This window comes from Peromyscus eremicus, chromosome 1 (genome assembly GCF_949786415.1).
Source record: "Peromyscus eremicus chromosome 1, PerEre_H2_v1, whole genome shotgun sequence".
NCBI lineage: Eukaryota > Metazoa > Chordata > Mammalia > Rodentia > Cricetidae > Peromyscus > Peromyscus eremicus.
In genome coordinates, this window is record NC_081416.1 from 106,477,421 (window position 1) to 106,493,337 (window position 15,917).

General features: G+C 36.7%; 1 pseudogene; it reads left to right on the forward strand.

The window, feature by feature from the left end:
• The first annotated feature begins 7,938 nt into the window (after positions 1-7,938).
• Positions 7,939-14,935, forward strand: LOC131913940 (small ribosomal subunit protein eS1-like; annotated as a pseudogene).
• The last annotated feature ends 982 nt before the right edge of the window (positions 14,936-15,917 follow it).

Here is a 15,917-nt window from a genome sequence, read left to right on the forward strand (position 1 = left end):
ATCCAAAATACACTATTTCAAAAAGAAATGTCATCTGTGATGCTTTAATCATATAGAAGACAAGGACTCACTGGAATCTCTAGCCGTTGTTCCTAACAGGCAAACACATGTGGATTAGCTCTAAGCAATACTTTCAAGAGGCATAAACACAAAGTGAGACTTATAAATATAGAATGGAAGGTGATAATCCCAGGGGCACCAGACCAATCTGCAGTGAATGCCTTTTGAAAGAACTCCTTGAACTAAATAGCAATGTCTCCAATTCAGAGGTCAGTGTGTATGATAAATGCACTGGGTAAGATGAGTATACAAAGACATGTCATTTTTATTATCTTTATACCAGGAGGAAAATGTATGGAAAAAAATGTTTTTTGGAAATCTATAGTCCGCCAATCTATACATCAATTAATGATGGAAATTCCCTAAAGGGCCAGCTGTTGAGCCGGTCATACAGTTGTGTAGCTCACAGCATTTGTTAGGCACACCTGGCAAGGTGAGTTATATCTGTGGAACCCCTGGCATCAGTACAGAACTGACAACTGCAAGTTGTCATCTAACTCCACACATAGACATAGCATATCCATACATGCACATGCATGTTGCAGGATATTTGATCGCACTGTGAAACCAGAGACTGTGTTAATAAAATCAACCATGGATCGGGGGGCAGAGCTAGCAACTAGTTGACAAGAATTAGCCATAGCAAGTGGAGGAGCCAAGAAGAGGGATAGAGAAATGCAAATGAAGGAATATGGAAAGAATTGGAGTTTTGTGGACGTTTTTAGTTTGGGGGTGGCTGGAGAGATGCTCTCCTACTGGGTCTCTGGCAAAAAGGAAGGTGAGCTTGTTGCTTCTCTGCCTCTGTGAGCTAGCAGGCTTCCACGCAACTTTTGAATCCCAAGTCTTTATTGGTAAATAGAATGATAAAGTCTTAGTTAAAAACTACGTTTGTGCTGAGTGCAAGGCCACAGGGCATAGCAGGTAGATAAAATATCAGTAGAGCCACTAAACAGACGGAAAAACAACACATGCATGTGTGTGCTTGCACAATACAAACATTACACAAATAAATACATTATGGTAATAACTAAATGAATTTTTAAATTATTGAGAAGGCAGTTGTGTTGCTTACAGTGGAATGAGCTTACATTCGTTTGTATTTTCTTTTTGTGACTTTTGGGCTTACTTCCCAGGAAATACTAATTTTAATACTACATTTCATTACATATCAATGTCTCTGTGACTTGGTTCTCTCTTTACAGTTCCAAATTTAGTTCTTACAGTTTTCCTTTTCTTCAAATGCTCCACACTATCATTTACTTCTGGACACATGATAATGATCTCACCTAAATCCTTCAGTATCTTCTGAGGAATTAGATGCCACATTTTTTTTCCAGCTATATCTAGCATGTTGCACATACTTAGTCTTTATTCTGTTTTTTGTTTGTTTTGTTTGTTTGTTTTTTAAGTATGTACTTTGCTAACTTATGCTTCAGTAGCCAGGACAATAACTCGGTAATATTAAGCAACAGTATTTGTGGACAACAGTGAAAGTACAAATGAATGGATGCATAATTAGGATGGTTGTATCAATAACTCATATTGCCTACACAGAATTCAGAATGCAGACAGTGTTGGTAAAGCTCAAGTGAATGACATTAAGTGCTTAGTGATCATACAGTGTCAAGTCCTCAACATGCAGTTGAAGAGAAGGAGGAGGGATCATATGAGCAAGGGGAGGGGGGTCAAGATCATGATGGGGAAAACTGCAGAGATAGCTGACCCTAGCTAGTGGAAGCTCACAGACTCTGGACTGACAGCTAGGGAACCTGTATAGGACTTAACTAGGCCCTCTGAATATAAGTGACAGTTGCGAGACTTGATCTGTTTGTGGAGACCCTGGCAGTGGGACCAGGACTTATATCAGGTCCATGAACTGGCTTTTTGGAGTTCATCCCCTGTGGTGTGATACCTTGCTCAGTCTTGATACAGCAGGGAGGGACTAGGCCCTGCTTCAACTTGGTATGCCAGGCTTTGTTGACTACCCACTCTGAGGAATGGATGGGGAGGAGGTGGGGGAGGTGAAAGGGAGGAGGGAGGAACCGGGGGCAGTAAGTAAAATGAAAAAAAAATTAAATAAAAATAAATAAATAAAAGGTGACTTGTGTCACAATAAGGCAAACATGTATTTAGGGGAATTAACCAAAGACTCAAAGGGCTCAATCAGACTGCCATGAGACCAGTCAGGGACAGAGAGCAATCTTGGAACTAGAAACAGATGATGCAGGCTGGAGAGTGGCTCAGCCATTAAGAGCACTGGCTGTTCTTCCAGAGGTCCTGAGTTCAATTCCCAGCACCCACATGGTGGCTCCCAACCCTCTGTAATGAGATCTGGCGCCCTCTTCTGGCATGCAAGCAGAACACTATACATAACAAATAAATCTTAAAAAACAAAAAAGAAAAAGAAAAAGAAACAGATGATGCAACAGTGTTTAGAGCCATGTCTGTAAGATATGGATTCCTTTGGCAATGTAAGCTGGCATAATTTATTGAACAAACATCTACTTTGAAAGAGCTGATCCTGTTTTACACTTTCAGTTCAATTTTCAATGAAGGTTTTACACAGTGCTCGACAGAACTTTAGTGCCAAAGTGTTCCCTACAGTAAAATAAAAAATGTTAACTTCTTCCATAGGACAAATTACTTAATTAATGTTCATTATGTGCTTTATAAATGTTGAAAGTCCATTAAGTGCTTTGAGAAGCTAGTCTTAATTAATGATTCCAGATTATAAGAACACTAACAAAAGTAGAACTCCACTGGTGACTTGGATGAGGCACTAAAGTGCCCAGCAGAGGATACTGGATGTTTGAGTAAAAACAGAGGATAATGTTTTACATTAAAGTCCAAGATATTTTCAGAATATTGTTTACTCTGCACAACTGTGGTCAGATAGGCAAACCTTACCTCTCTGCCTTACCAAAAAAGCATATGATGCTTACTAAAGGGCCTTCCATACAGGTTAGGCATGTTCCTGTTTAGGCAACATGCTCAAAAATATGTAGCCTGCAGGTAGCTTAAATGAGCATTAAATGTGGGGACTGCTTTTGTCAGAGTTCATAATTCCAATAGATCCTGTCAAAACCAATTGCTGCTAAGAGATGAAATAACAATTTCAAAAATACCCTTACTGTCAGTGACCTGAGTCTTCTATCCAACTCTGAGAGTGTTTATGTCACAGAAGAGACTAGTGAGACACTCTATGCAAATACCTTAAGCTCTGGTAGAGAGCAAAACTCTCTATTCTTAAATGTACGACAATAATCAGTTCTAGAATTTGAATTCTCCCCCCCCCGCCTTTATTTGCTTATTTGTTTATGTTTTAAAAATACTGCTTTGTGGTTTTTTTTCTGTTCTTGCAATTTTAGGTTTCTGCTTTTGCCATTTTTGTTTGTTTGTTTGTTTGTTGTTGTTGTTGTTTGTTGTAAAGTACTACTGTGCAACTGGGCTTTTCTCTACAGGATAAAGTAAGGGGATGTGAAAGACATCAGCGAAGTTTTGTAAGCTCCCAAATGTGGCAATGACCTTGGGCTAAGGACACAAACTCTAAAGACAGTGAGTTCCAGACAAATGGTTATCATGAAGCTAAAGTAAACTGTGTGCAGTATAAGCACCAGATGGGTCTAGGAAGTCTTTCAAAACCCCGAATAGCCCGTGCTATTGTGTATTTTCTAAGAAGGAACAGATCATCAAGTTAGAAGAATCACAATACACCACAGATGTGAAAACCTGGCCTAGAGCTGATGTAGAAAAAGATTCCAGCAGCAGCACTGCAGAAGCATGGGCAGGGTCGCTGGCAGAGGTCGCAGGTGTCTTAAGCCGTAGGGATGTGAGTTCCCTAGCCTGTCAATTCACTCTGCTGCCACTCCTTAAGCTCCTGATGATGCCAACTTTTAAACATGTTGACTGCCATTCTTATTTCTGCTATCACTCACTGTACTTACAGGAACCTGACAACTCAGCCTTTTGGATTGCAAACTGTGGGAACTTTATAGGATTTTCCTTCCCTCTCCTTATCCCATCACCATCCTTCTCCTTCTTACCCTCTATCTCCCTCTCCCTTGTCTTGTGAGATTGTTTATATGTTTGTAACTCAATTATATTCACTTGTTATTAACTAAATTTCATCCTGGAACCCACAAACATGCCTGTGGCAAGGCATATGAGTGAACAATTAACTCATAAATGTCAATTATTGTCTTGGAATCTTGCAATAAACACTACTTCCTGAGTCTTTTATTAATATTTTTTAATTTTTGAGATTATAATATTATTACAGAATTTTCCCTTTCTCTTTCCTCCCCCTACTCCCAATATACTCCTCCTTGCTCTCTTTCAAATTCATGGCATTATAAAAAAACTGTTACATGCATATATGTATATACATATATATTCCTAAATATAAACTGCTTAGTTTGAAAATTTTACTCCTATGTATGTATTCAGGGCTCAGCATTTGGTATTGTAATCTCATATATGCACAATCATATCTTTGGTAAACAATAAGAGTTTCTTTACTTCCCCCAATAAGCATTATATTTAATTCTTTTCTTATCTTAAACTCACAGGATTTCCAATAGCACAATGTTGAACTAGAAAGGATAAAAGAAAACCGCTTGGTCTTTTCTCTAGTCTTAAGGGGAAGCATTTAAAAACCACTGCTGAGTATGATGTTAAGTTGTTATGACGTTATAGTTATTTATGTTAATTAAGTAAAGAAATTGACCTATGCCCCCACTTTATATTTTTAAAGTTGACATAAGCTATATTGTCAGTCTCAGAAAATGAACTGTAGAGCAAGATTCCAGTTGACATAAGCTATATTATCAGTCTCAGAAAATGAACTGTAGAGCAAGATTCCAAATTGTTAGGTTCTTCATACTTTCTTATATTGGTTCTTGAAAATTTTCATGCATGTTCTGACCATAATTAATCCTCATTCCCTCAACTCTTCCCAGCAATAACTTCCTTTCTGCCCCACCCAACATTTTTTTTCCCATCAAAGCCACTTTGTGCTACCCAAATGTCCTTAGATGCATGGCCTTCTACTGGAATACAGTGGACTTACTAGAGTCTACATGTTGGGGGAAAAGTGACACTTTTAAACAGCTAAGAATGTCAATGGGCCCATGGACAGAGGTGGATCTTCATTCCAAATTCCTTTCTTAGTGCTACTATTTGGTCTGGCTTGGGCTTGCCCAGGTCCTGTGCATGGTGTCACAGTTTCTGTGAGTACGTATGTGTAACTTCCCTGCTATGTCCAGAAGATACTGTAGGGTCTTGTCATTGTCTGCCCACTTTGGCTCTTATAATCTTTCTGTCCCACCTTCCTGAGCCTTTGGAGGAGGGGGTTGGAATATATATTCCATTTAGGGATGTGCATGCTACAGTATCTTATTTTCAGCATCTTACCAGTTGTGGCTCTTTTTGTTGATCTACATCTACTGAAAAGAGAAGCATCTCTGATGGGGTTCAGGCATGTCCTAATCTATGGAAATAGTGACAGGTCATTAAAAGGTGGTTTAATATTATGTCTAGCTAGCAGAATAATAGTAGTAGTTCTTTCCTAGAGTCTATGGTGTCTCTAGCTTTATACCTGTTAGTTATTTGGCGGCACTCTTACCCTGCAAGGAAATGTCACGAAACACAACAGAATCCACTAACAAGAGTTTTATTAAGATAAGAGAGAAAGACAGGGGTGCTCAGGCCTGTTAAAGAGACACATGCATGGGGAAGAAGGAAGCCAGGAATATGGCGGCTTATAAAGGCTGGGTCGCGCAGGCGTACACAGGTCCATGTGGATACTCCAAGCATGCGTGTAGATCACATGGTTGTGATGCATGCTCTTACGCAACCATGCAAAGCCACAGGGTTCTGGTCACTCGAGACGCTTTGACCCGGAAATGGCTATTTTGACCCAGAAATGGCTAGGCAGAAGTGTCAAGGTCCCCTGGACATGCCCAACCGTGGGGGCATGTTGTGAATCTATCAGTATCTTTGGTCTAATAATGGGGCCAAGTGCCTTTATAGCCTGTATATGAAGCTCCATACACTATCCTGCTTTGTGAACTATGTTTCCATTGTACTATGTTTGTTCCCCTGGGAGAGATGCTTCCACCTGCCCAAGGAACGCCTTGGACAATATGTCTCCTTCCCTTACACTGTCAGCACTGCAGCTTAGCTTGCTCAAGGGCGTTATGAAAACAGCCCTCATTCAGACATGAGATCTTCTGTGTGCAGAGCACATCTAGTGATAGTGATGAGAAATACTCTGTATGTTGTTGTTTGAATTACAAAACATCATATAATAATAAAAAAAACCCAAAGCCTGATATTGGGGTGAAAACTGAAAGATCGAAGAAGCAGAGCAAGCTACAGTCACCACGTCTTAACCTAGTCAACTCCTCAGCCTGAAAGAGCCCCAGACGAAAGAGCTTTCTCAGCCTAAAAAGGACACTTCTGCCAAAAAGCCTCAGCCAAAAAACTTTAGTTCCAGTCTCCTCATGCCTAACATACCTTTCTCTGCCCAGTCATATCATTTCCTGTCTCAACATTCCTAGTGCTGGAATTAAAGATGTGTGCCACCACTGTCTGGCTCTGTTTCTCTCTTAGACTGAATCAGTCTCATGTAGTCCAGGGTGGCTTTGAACTCACAAAGATTCAGATGGATGTCTGCCTCCCAAGTGCTAGGATTAAAGGTGTGTACCACCGTCTGGCCTCTATGTTTAATCTATTGGCTTGTTCTGTTCTCTAATCTTCAGGTAAATTTTATTAGGGTACAAAATATATCATCACAGTATGTTTTTCATTATTTTTCTATCTCTGTTCTGAACTCACAATGAGCTATCTGGAATAAAAGCTGCACAGACTGCTGATAAAGGCATGCTGGAGATCTTTACAGAGTTCCCTGGTTCTGCTGAATCTGAAATTCAACTTCAGTTCCTCAGAAATCATCACTGGTGGGTCACAGTAGGTTTTATCATATGGAACAAGACTCAAATTAAATCAGAAAATTGTTGGTTACTTCAAGGACATCTTTGTCGTTATTGCATGAGTGGGCATGTCTTACAGAGCTGTTTGTTTTTGTAACGCACAGGTTTCACCCTGGGTAAGATTGATGGTTCCTGCTCTCCTCTGGCAATTTGCATAGCAACTATGAGAGCTAGCTAGCAGGGATGAAGCTTCCAGGTAATACCAGCTTGTTTTCTTTAAATTCTATAACTCATTCATGTGGTATCATCATCAGCAGGGTCTTACTATCAAGTTCTAAAGCAATAATTCTCAACCTTTCTAACACTGTGATCCTTTAATATACTAGTTCTGAATGTGACCTCCAAAGGGGTTGTGACCCACAGGTTGAGAACCACTGTTATAGAGGGTAATGAAATTAAATGACAATAGTTTGTGATGTTCAAGGGTCTTTGAAACCTCACTGGCCAGCAACTCCAAAAGAAGTAATATATTCCTAGAGTTGGGCTTATCTATTAGCCTCTTGGGTGTTGTCATATCATAGGAAAACTTGCATAACTGAAGCTTTAAAAGTTTCCTTTAGTATCATCTGTACTATGAGGTCATGGTACAAATAGTGTCTGTCACATAATAGGTTTTTGATAGCTTTGATGTATTTCTTCTTAAATGATTTACTGAGACTGTGAACAAAGCAAATAATACAATACTCTATTCCTAGTGTTCAACAATGGTAGTTTTAAAACATTATTTTAAGTATCAAAAGCAACAGGAAAAACAAAATTTCATGACAAGTTAAGAAGGACACACACTTGGAATTTGAAAACTATTAATAAGGGTCAATGAGATGGCTCTTCAGATAAGGGCTCATGCCACCAAGTCTTAGAACTGAGTTCAATCCACAGAACCAAGATGGTGAAAGGTAAGAACTAATGTTTCAAGGTATCCTTTGTTCTCCACAGGTGCACCATGGCACAAACATGCACACATACAAATAAATAAATGTGATAGATGTTTAAGATGATAAACATAAAAAATTGTTTATTTGAAAGTAAAGAAGCAATAGCTATATTTAAAATTTTTGTATCTTGAAGGTCCCTATTCGTATTCTGTGTGTTTTTGTGTACATAAAGATACACACACACACACACACACACACACACACACACACACACACACAAAACCAGAATCTCTCTAGGATAAAATAAGTGTAAGTAGAAGTCTAGGGAATTCCTAATCAAGTACAGAATTCCTAGTCAGGCTCCTTCACTTTGCCCTAAATTCACTTGAAGACAACATTTCTAAATAACTTTATTATGTTATACAGCTCACTAAGGAATTTTTTATATAAGTTTAATGCACTTCATAGCTACTCCCTAGATTTGCATGGTTAGGGAAATCTTATAGTCTTCAAATGTTCCAGCATGATGAAATTGCCTTATTCAGTGGTCTTAAAATTCAATGAATATACTTCTGATCTATGCATTGATGAATACAGTTTGCAGGGTTTGAAAACTGATTTTTCTCCCTGATTATGTTCCTGGAGATTATTTATATATAAAGAGCTATTCTCTCAAATATATAGAGATTGTATTATCCAATTGGCTGACAGAAATTATTTTAAGTTTTTTCATAATAACTAATTTAAATGGAGTGTTTTGAGTCTGAATGATTTTCAATAAGCATTCAATGATACGTGAACAAAAAGAAATTTTGAACAGATTCCATATAGGACAAAGAAAAGTTGGGCATTTTAAAATGTATCTAAGCTTTTACAAAAGAATCTTAATAACATCATCTACTATTTTGATGATGTTATTAATCAAATTCCCCCAAATATCTGTCAGTTAGAGATCCATAGATCACCCTCTTTCTCTCACCCAATTACTCACTTACAGGTACTAATAAATACGTTTCTCAGGAGTTCAGGCAACATGTAGTACAATGTGTGGATTCTTAGAACAAGGTTTACAGGACAAGTCATGATTTCTGGATTGAGATTAAATGAGTCTTGTGGCTCAGCATCCACCTTTAATTTATAAGTAACAAATTAACCAAGAGCCACAGGTTCTACTATTTTATTGGTATTTTTGTAGACTCATTAAATGACTTTTTGAAATTGTATGAAAGAACTTTTTACATATAGTTTATGTATGGTTGGCAGGAATTATAGCTCTAACTATTGTTGTCTATGGAAGTGAAAATCTTTAGGAAGATAATAATTCTCTTCCTAAATTGTGTGTTTAATCAATTATTCTATCCCTTATTGACACTTTCAGGAATGTTACTAGATAAGAAGCATTTACTTAAGTGGAATAATTATGTATTATTGTCATAAAGAACTTCAAATCCAAGCCCATTATTTCATTCTTCTAGAGTAGCAGGCCCAAGCAATTGATAAAGACTTACATGCCAGTGGCCCTGTCAGAGGAACAGCAGGTGGCAGACCACCAGGAGGAAACTCTCTGATGGGTCAGTCTCCAACAGGCAGGACTCTGAGACCACAGACCCTAGAATGTCTTTTGCTTCTGCTGTGCCTCTACATGTTTGCTGCTGCTATCTTCCTCTGGTATCTGGCATGGTGTGAATGGGTATGGGGAAATCCCCACTGCCTGTAATGTAGTATGTTTATCTCATGGAAACATTCCATTATACTGGGCATTTTTATCTATGAATTATTATGAAGATGATTTCTTCCTATGCTGTACTGTTTAATTGATAATAATAATGTTAGTTTAAATAGAGTTTTGATTATTAAAAATATAAACAAAAAGTGTCACACTGCTACAACACATGAGTTTCTATTGAGGAGCAGTATACACTGTGGCTTAGGTTAATGATTAAGAAAAACAGTTGAGTCCCAGTTAGCCCCACTAGTTTAAATTCTTTTAACTTTAATATTGGGAGATGTGGTCACAGGTTCAGAGTGCATCAGAGCTGAAACAAAGCTTTGAAAATAATTTAAAGTTAGACTAAGATGTTTTTGTCAAATAGCTTTGAGGTGAAATACCCAAGAAGATAAGAAAGGCACATAGTTGACTTTGGAGCTTTTAAAGGTCAGGGAGCAAGAACAAAGCAGATCAATTATTACTACCTGATGCACTTCTCTTGCTAAGATTTGTTGATGACCAAAGGTGATGATTAATTCCTTGTACCCATTTTGCCCTCAATGTCCTGATATAAAAGAGCTATTGATGAGTGGATATTTTAAGATTTAAAGTAGAGCTAGCTGACTGATTCTTTTTTCTATATAAAAGTTTAGGTTTGTGATTCCTTTAAGATTCTTAATAAGACTACCTTTTAAGATAAGTAATAAAGTAATTGGCCCTTTCTTTGTAACTGCAAAATGCAACCTGCCAGTAAAAGACCTGACTGAGAAGAATATCTTGCTTGCCCACATGATTAATCTATAACAAGTTGTTTGGGTATGAATGTATGGGGATTATTGGGAAATTATGGGGAAATTTGTTTTTCACCTGTAATAAGTAAAAGGTTTAATCATGTAAGGGATATAGAAAATATGTTGTTTTTTTACTGTTTGTTTTGTTTTCATTGTAATCAATCACTTGAAAAACAGAATATAACCACATTGTCATTTCTATATTGCTTGAAAAACTTTGCTGGGGTTTGTAAGCTGTAGGAAAAAAAGTATACAGTAGAAAAACATAGAAGAACAGAGAAGAATAAAGAAGGAAATCATCAAGAGAGTATGCATATTATACCCTGACCCCCTCAGATAAAAAAGTCATATTATGAACCAACTCTTTGGCTTCCCTTTGAGCCCTGCACTGCTGGAGGCTGGTCACCAGGCAGCGATAGTTATACATTTTCTTTTTCCTTTAAAATGAGCATACTCATTTGAAAGGTGTGTAAATAAGGGATACTTATTAAATTGTATAAATAATTATTAAATATTTTACTTTCATCTAAATAGTCTGAGAACTGAGCATATACATGGTGATAAAGGAAATAGTCCTCAATCCAAGATTATTTTTTCATAAAATCAGAAAATGACAGATTGTAGTACCCATAACAGTTGTGAGAAAACCTGGCAGGAACTAAGATGAAAGAGAATTTAGATATATCAGGGCATCATGAAGTATATACAAAAGATTAAAGACAAACCTAGAGATATTCTAGAAAAGGATAATGTAGAGAAAACATTTTACTGTCATTGTGCAGTATATATAAAATTACAATAAAGAATATTTACAGATTAGAAAAGGATAACGTTAGAATTTATGTTAGACACTCTGGCTACTATTAGATTATAAAGATCTCTGTAACAAATTGTGGGTTTATTTGTATACCCAGGAACCCTATGCAGGGGAATGAATAGGGAAATCTCTGCATCATGTGACCAATGTTATATGTCACCACCAGAATGAGTAAATGGAGAACTAGAATGGGAGGAAGTTGATGAGACTCTGACCAGGCAAATATGACTTGAGGTATTGCCTGAATATTAGAAAAAAAAACATGCATGAACAGAGAGAGACAGAGACAGAGACAGACAGAGAGAGAGAGAGAGAGAGAGAGAGAGAGAGAGAGAGAGAGAGAGCAAGAAAAAGAAAATCAAGATTTTAATGGTGGATATTTCTAGATTGAGTTCCAATAGGGAAATACAGGCATTGGTGCACTGTAGATATATGGTTATTGTTAGAGTTTTCTATTGCTACGTCTAACTGGGTAGAAATGTAATTCTGGATTTTTGTTCACAAAACAAATTGTCCTTAGTGTACTGCATCTAGAGTGCTCTAAGATTGCTTGAGGCTTCTGTTTAGTGAACAGAATGCCTGTACTCTGCATTTATGGGGCAAATCTCCCAATTGGATGCAAGAAAAATTACATAGGGAGGTGAAAATGAAACCTGAGAAAGAAATGGGAGGCTGTCTTTGCTGCTTTGGGCAGCATATTGATCATATGAATTCATATGTCCAAAGCACATCACCAAAAATCATTCGCAAATAGGAAGGCACATGTAGATAGCTCTTTCATTCTAATAGCAAGAAATCTCTATTGTTTCCACATCACAAGAATCCAGACAAACTAGATACATCCTTTGTGAGGATACTCTAAAGGACTCAATAGAGTGCTAAATTTTGCTTGAAACTGACAAGTTTCTTTTCTTACACTCTTATTTTCAAGTCCTCCAATTCATCATCTTTGACAAGTATCCTGTTCTTTCTTTTATCTCATTTTTTAGACTAAAGCTTTAGAGAGAGGGTATAAATTCACTCTTTCACACATTGCTGAGAGTGTTATTTCTGCACAACTGCTTCTATTTCAATACAGTTTTCTCCAAGGCATTACTTAAATACTGTGTGCAATTTATAACTCCATCTCTGACCTCTGTAATAAGAGCCTGCTCTCTATGCAAAAGATATTTAAGAGTATAGTGGAATTGGACCTGGAGACTTCTGAACTAATTCTTCCTGCACAGTGTGATGAAAATCTCCATTTCTCTACGCATGATGTGTATCTTTTAAGTCTATGGGAATAAATGATGACTTTCACATGAGTAATGACAATATTAGAAATATTTTCCCATACTACACAATAACTATCTTTCCATCAAAAACAAAGGTTATGGCATCAAATACAACAGAAAGAGCACCATGATAATATCTCCCTGTGCTTCTATATGCACTATACATCAATCTATCTTAAAACTACAGAGGCCAACACATACAAGCTTATCTTGAAATTACAGAATATATTTTCAAATTTGGAGAAAGATGTGTATAAAATACTAGAAAAAAATCAAAAGGCACAAATTGCATGGAGTCAGACTCAGTTACTCAACACTAAGGAAACAAGTGAAAATTAAAGAATATTAGTCTGAAAAAAACTTGACAGATACCTCATTTTATATGTGCATATATAAATATTACATGCTAGGTATTTACCATTCACATTCTGATATGGAATCAGATCTTATCTCTGGTTCTCTTCCTAATAAAACAGATATATGTGGTGAGCACCTAAAAGAGATATGGGAAACTGAGTGATGCCAGAATGCTTCAAACTTACAAAACTATCATTTCAAGTTATAGAATTGTTCTGAGAAAGTTGGTGAGTTTAACTTAAATATATGTAAATAAAACATTGAGTGCTACCTAGACAAATCTAGCAGACCGTTGGCCACAGGCTCTGTACTTGCAAATTGTCCTCATCAGTATCTGGCAGATTCCAATGACTATCACAATACAGTAAATAAGTTGTCTAAAATTAGTGCTTAACTTTCTGTAAGAAGATTGACTGTTGCTCCTTGGGTTTCTTCCCATCACTGATCAGAATGGATGTTTTTCTGCTAATTTTCATAGATCATGTGTGTCTTAGTTTGTCTGAGACAAAATTTCTCAGGATGGGGTAATCTGAAGGAAAAGACATTCTAGGATACAGCAAGGAGATAGGGAAGACTTCTGAAAAACTACCCTTGGAGAACTGTGAATAATTTACTTCATGCATCTGAATGGGCTTTTCAAAGCCTGACTGAAATATAAATATGTTATTTCATTAGGTTGCTTCATCTTAGGTCCTGAGGCAGTAGAATTAAAAGATGACTAGAGGAGTCTCTTTTCCTGTCTGCCATAGGAGGTTATAGGAGGAGATACTATCCATAAAGCACAGAGCCAACTTGACCAGACACATATCATTTCCTTGATCACGTACTCTTTGCCAACCAGAGCTGTGGGAATGACTTCAAATTCAAAATCTAAGAAATTGTATTGTAATAAGATGAAAGCAAGTTATGATACCATCATTTTTAATGAAAACTTAGATATTTGTTTTTCTCAATGAATAGATGCTTTTGTGGATAATTCCTAAAAATGTTGATGGAAAATTAAAAAATTATAACAGCATATAAGCAACTAATATTACTGAGTATTTATCACATGTCAAAAGGAATTCTATCATATTTTCTGAAAACTCCATGTAGCTTGCTCTAATTATACCTAATTTAATTAGAGTAAAAGATATATTCAGTTGAACTAAATTTACTTTGCATTTGAGGTGTACTGGAATCTCATGAAGTTGGGGAAATGAGAAATGATATGGAAGCAATTTGTAGGAGAGGGAATAAGAGTTGTATTGTATCCAAACACTTTATATGCCCATATGGATTTTAATTAAAATAACCTTAACAAAAATAAAATAAAATAAAATTATTGGAAAGGATAGTCAAACTGCCTATTTGCAGGTCTACAGAATGACAAAGTTATATTTAGAAATTACAACTTAATTGCAAAGGATATCAGGACAAAAAGTATCTGACTAACTTCCATGGCTTGGATATTTCTAAGATCAAAGTATACTCCATGGTCAAAATGTGAGAACATGATTGAGATTCCTATTGATGTCAAGACAACCAATATCTATTTGCTTAATCTGTTTTGTGTTGATTTACTAAAATCTAACAACCAGATACAGGACACCACCAACAGGCCCACCAGATATGGAAAATGATGAAAATCACACCCATGAAGTGCAGACAAATGGCTTAAAAGAAGTAGTTAACACCTTGGTTCCAGACAGCTTTGAGAAATACATAGAAAAGGCTTGCCAATCACTTATCCTCATCACTATATATTCCTTAAGAAAGAATGCTGAAGGAGACCAAGTTTGAATTGGGAAAATGTGTGGAGCTTCATGGTAAAGGTAAGAGTCCTGAAAAGCTTCTGGTGAAGGGACAAATGCTAATGAGGAACCAGATAATAGACACCCTTTTGCTAAGAGCTTTTCTCATTTCTTTTAATAAAGCTTCCATATTTTAGTGTTTTTACTAGTTTTTGGTTTGCAGATGAACATGTTTCCTTTGCTGTCACTCAGAAATATATTTCCTAAATGCCTGAAAGTATCCTTTGTCCCTCTATTCTTTTTAGAAATATGTGAGTTGTTTGATTAAGCCAAATGACACATTTCTTCAACTTGTGAAAATATTTTTCTTATGAAGATATTTATTGTAATCTGCTAAGAATTTAGTATGAGTCCACAGTTTGTATTTCTTGACCAAAGTGTCAAATCACCTCAATTTCTATTTTTATATTAAACTGTGCCTTTGGCTTGATTTTGTTTTTTTATCTATTTGTTTGTTTGTTTGTTTGTTTCTAATGTAGCACATTGAAGTCAGGATCTTGTATATGCTAGGCAAGCACTCTACCACTGAGCTACATCCCCAAACCTTCCTTGTTTTGAGAATATATTCCACTGAGGTGCTGTGGTGGCCTGTCACAGCTCTTTAAATACTTAAGGTTACAGGCATGTGCCACCATACCCAGATCACTTGACTCATCAGTAAACGTCAGACTGAGGAAAAGGCTCCAGACATTTTTGATACCTGTAACCACTTTATCAGTCATTATGTACATATCAGCTTTTATAAAAATTTGGGGTTTTTTTCCATTTACTTATTTTCTCTGTGTGTGTTTGTGTGCATGTGAATATCATAGAACAACTTCCACCATGGGTTTCTAGACTGGAACTCAAGCCTTCAGTCATGGTGGCAAGGACCTTTTTCTGCCAAGCCATCATGCCAGTCCCAAATCCAAAATTTCCAAAGAGAAATATGAAACTTTTTGTTGAGTTACTTTAAGCCAAATCTTTTGTTAATTTCAGCTCACTGCTTTCTAATACAAATCATGTTTTTGGTTTCTATTTCAGAAGGCTGTGTCTACAGGTGTGGGCATATTTGCATACTTATGGATAAGAAGGGATGTCCTCTTTTGATTAAATATTTTCATCTTTTGAATATTGATTTGTTATTTGTCTACCTCAGCATTTCTATACTATTTGGCATATATTCTGATTATTATATTGTGCTCCCTGTACACAATGGGCACCTTTTCATATTTTGTTGTTTTTAATATGTTCATTAGTTCTCTGAAAAT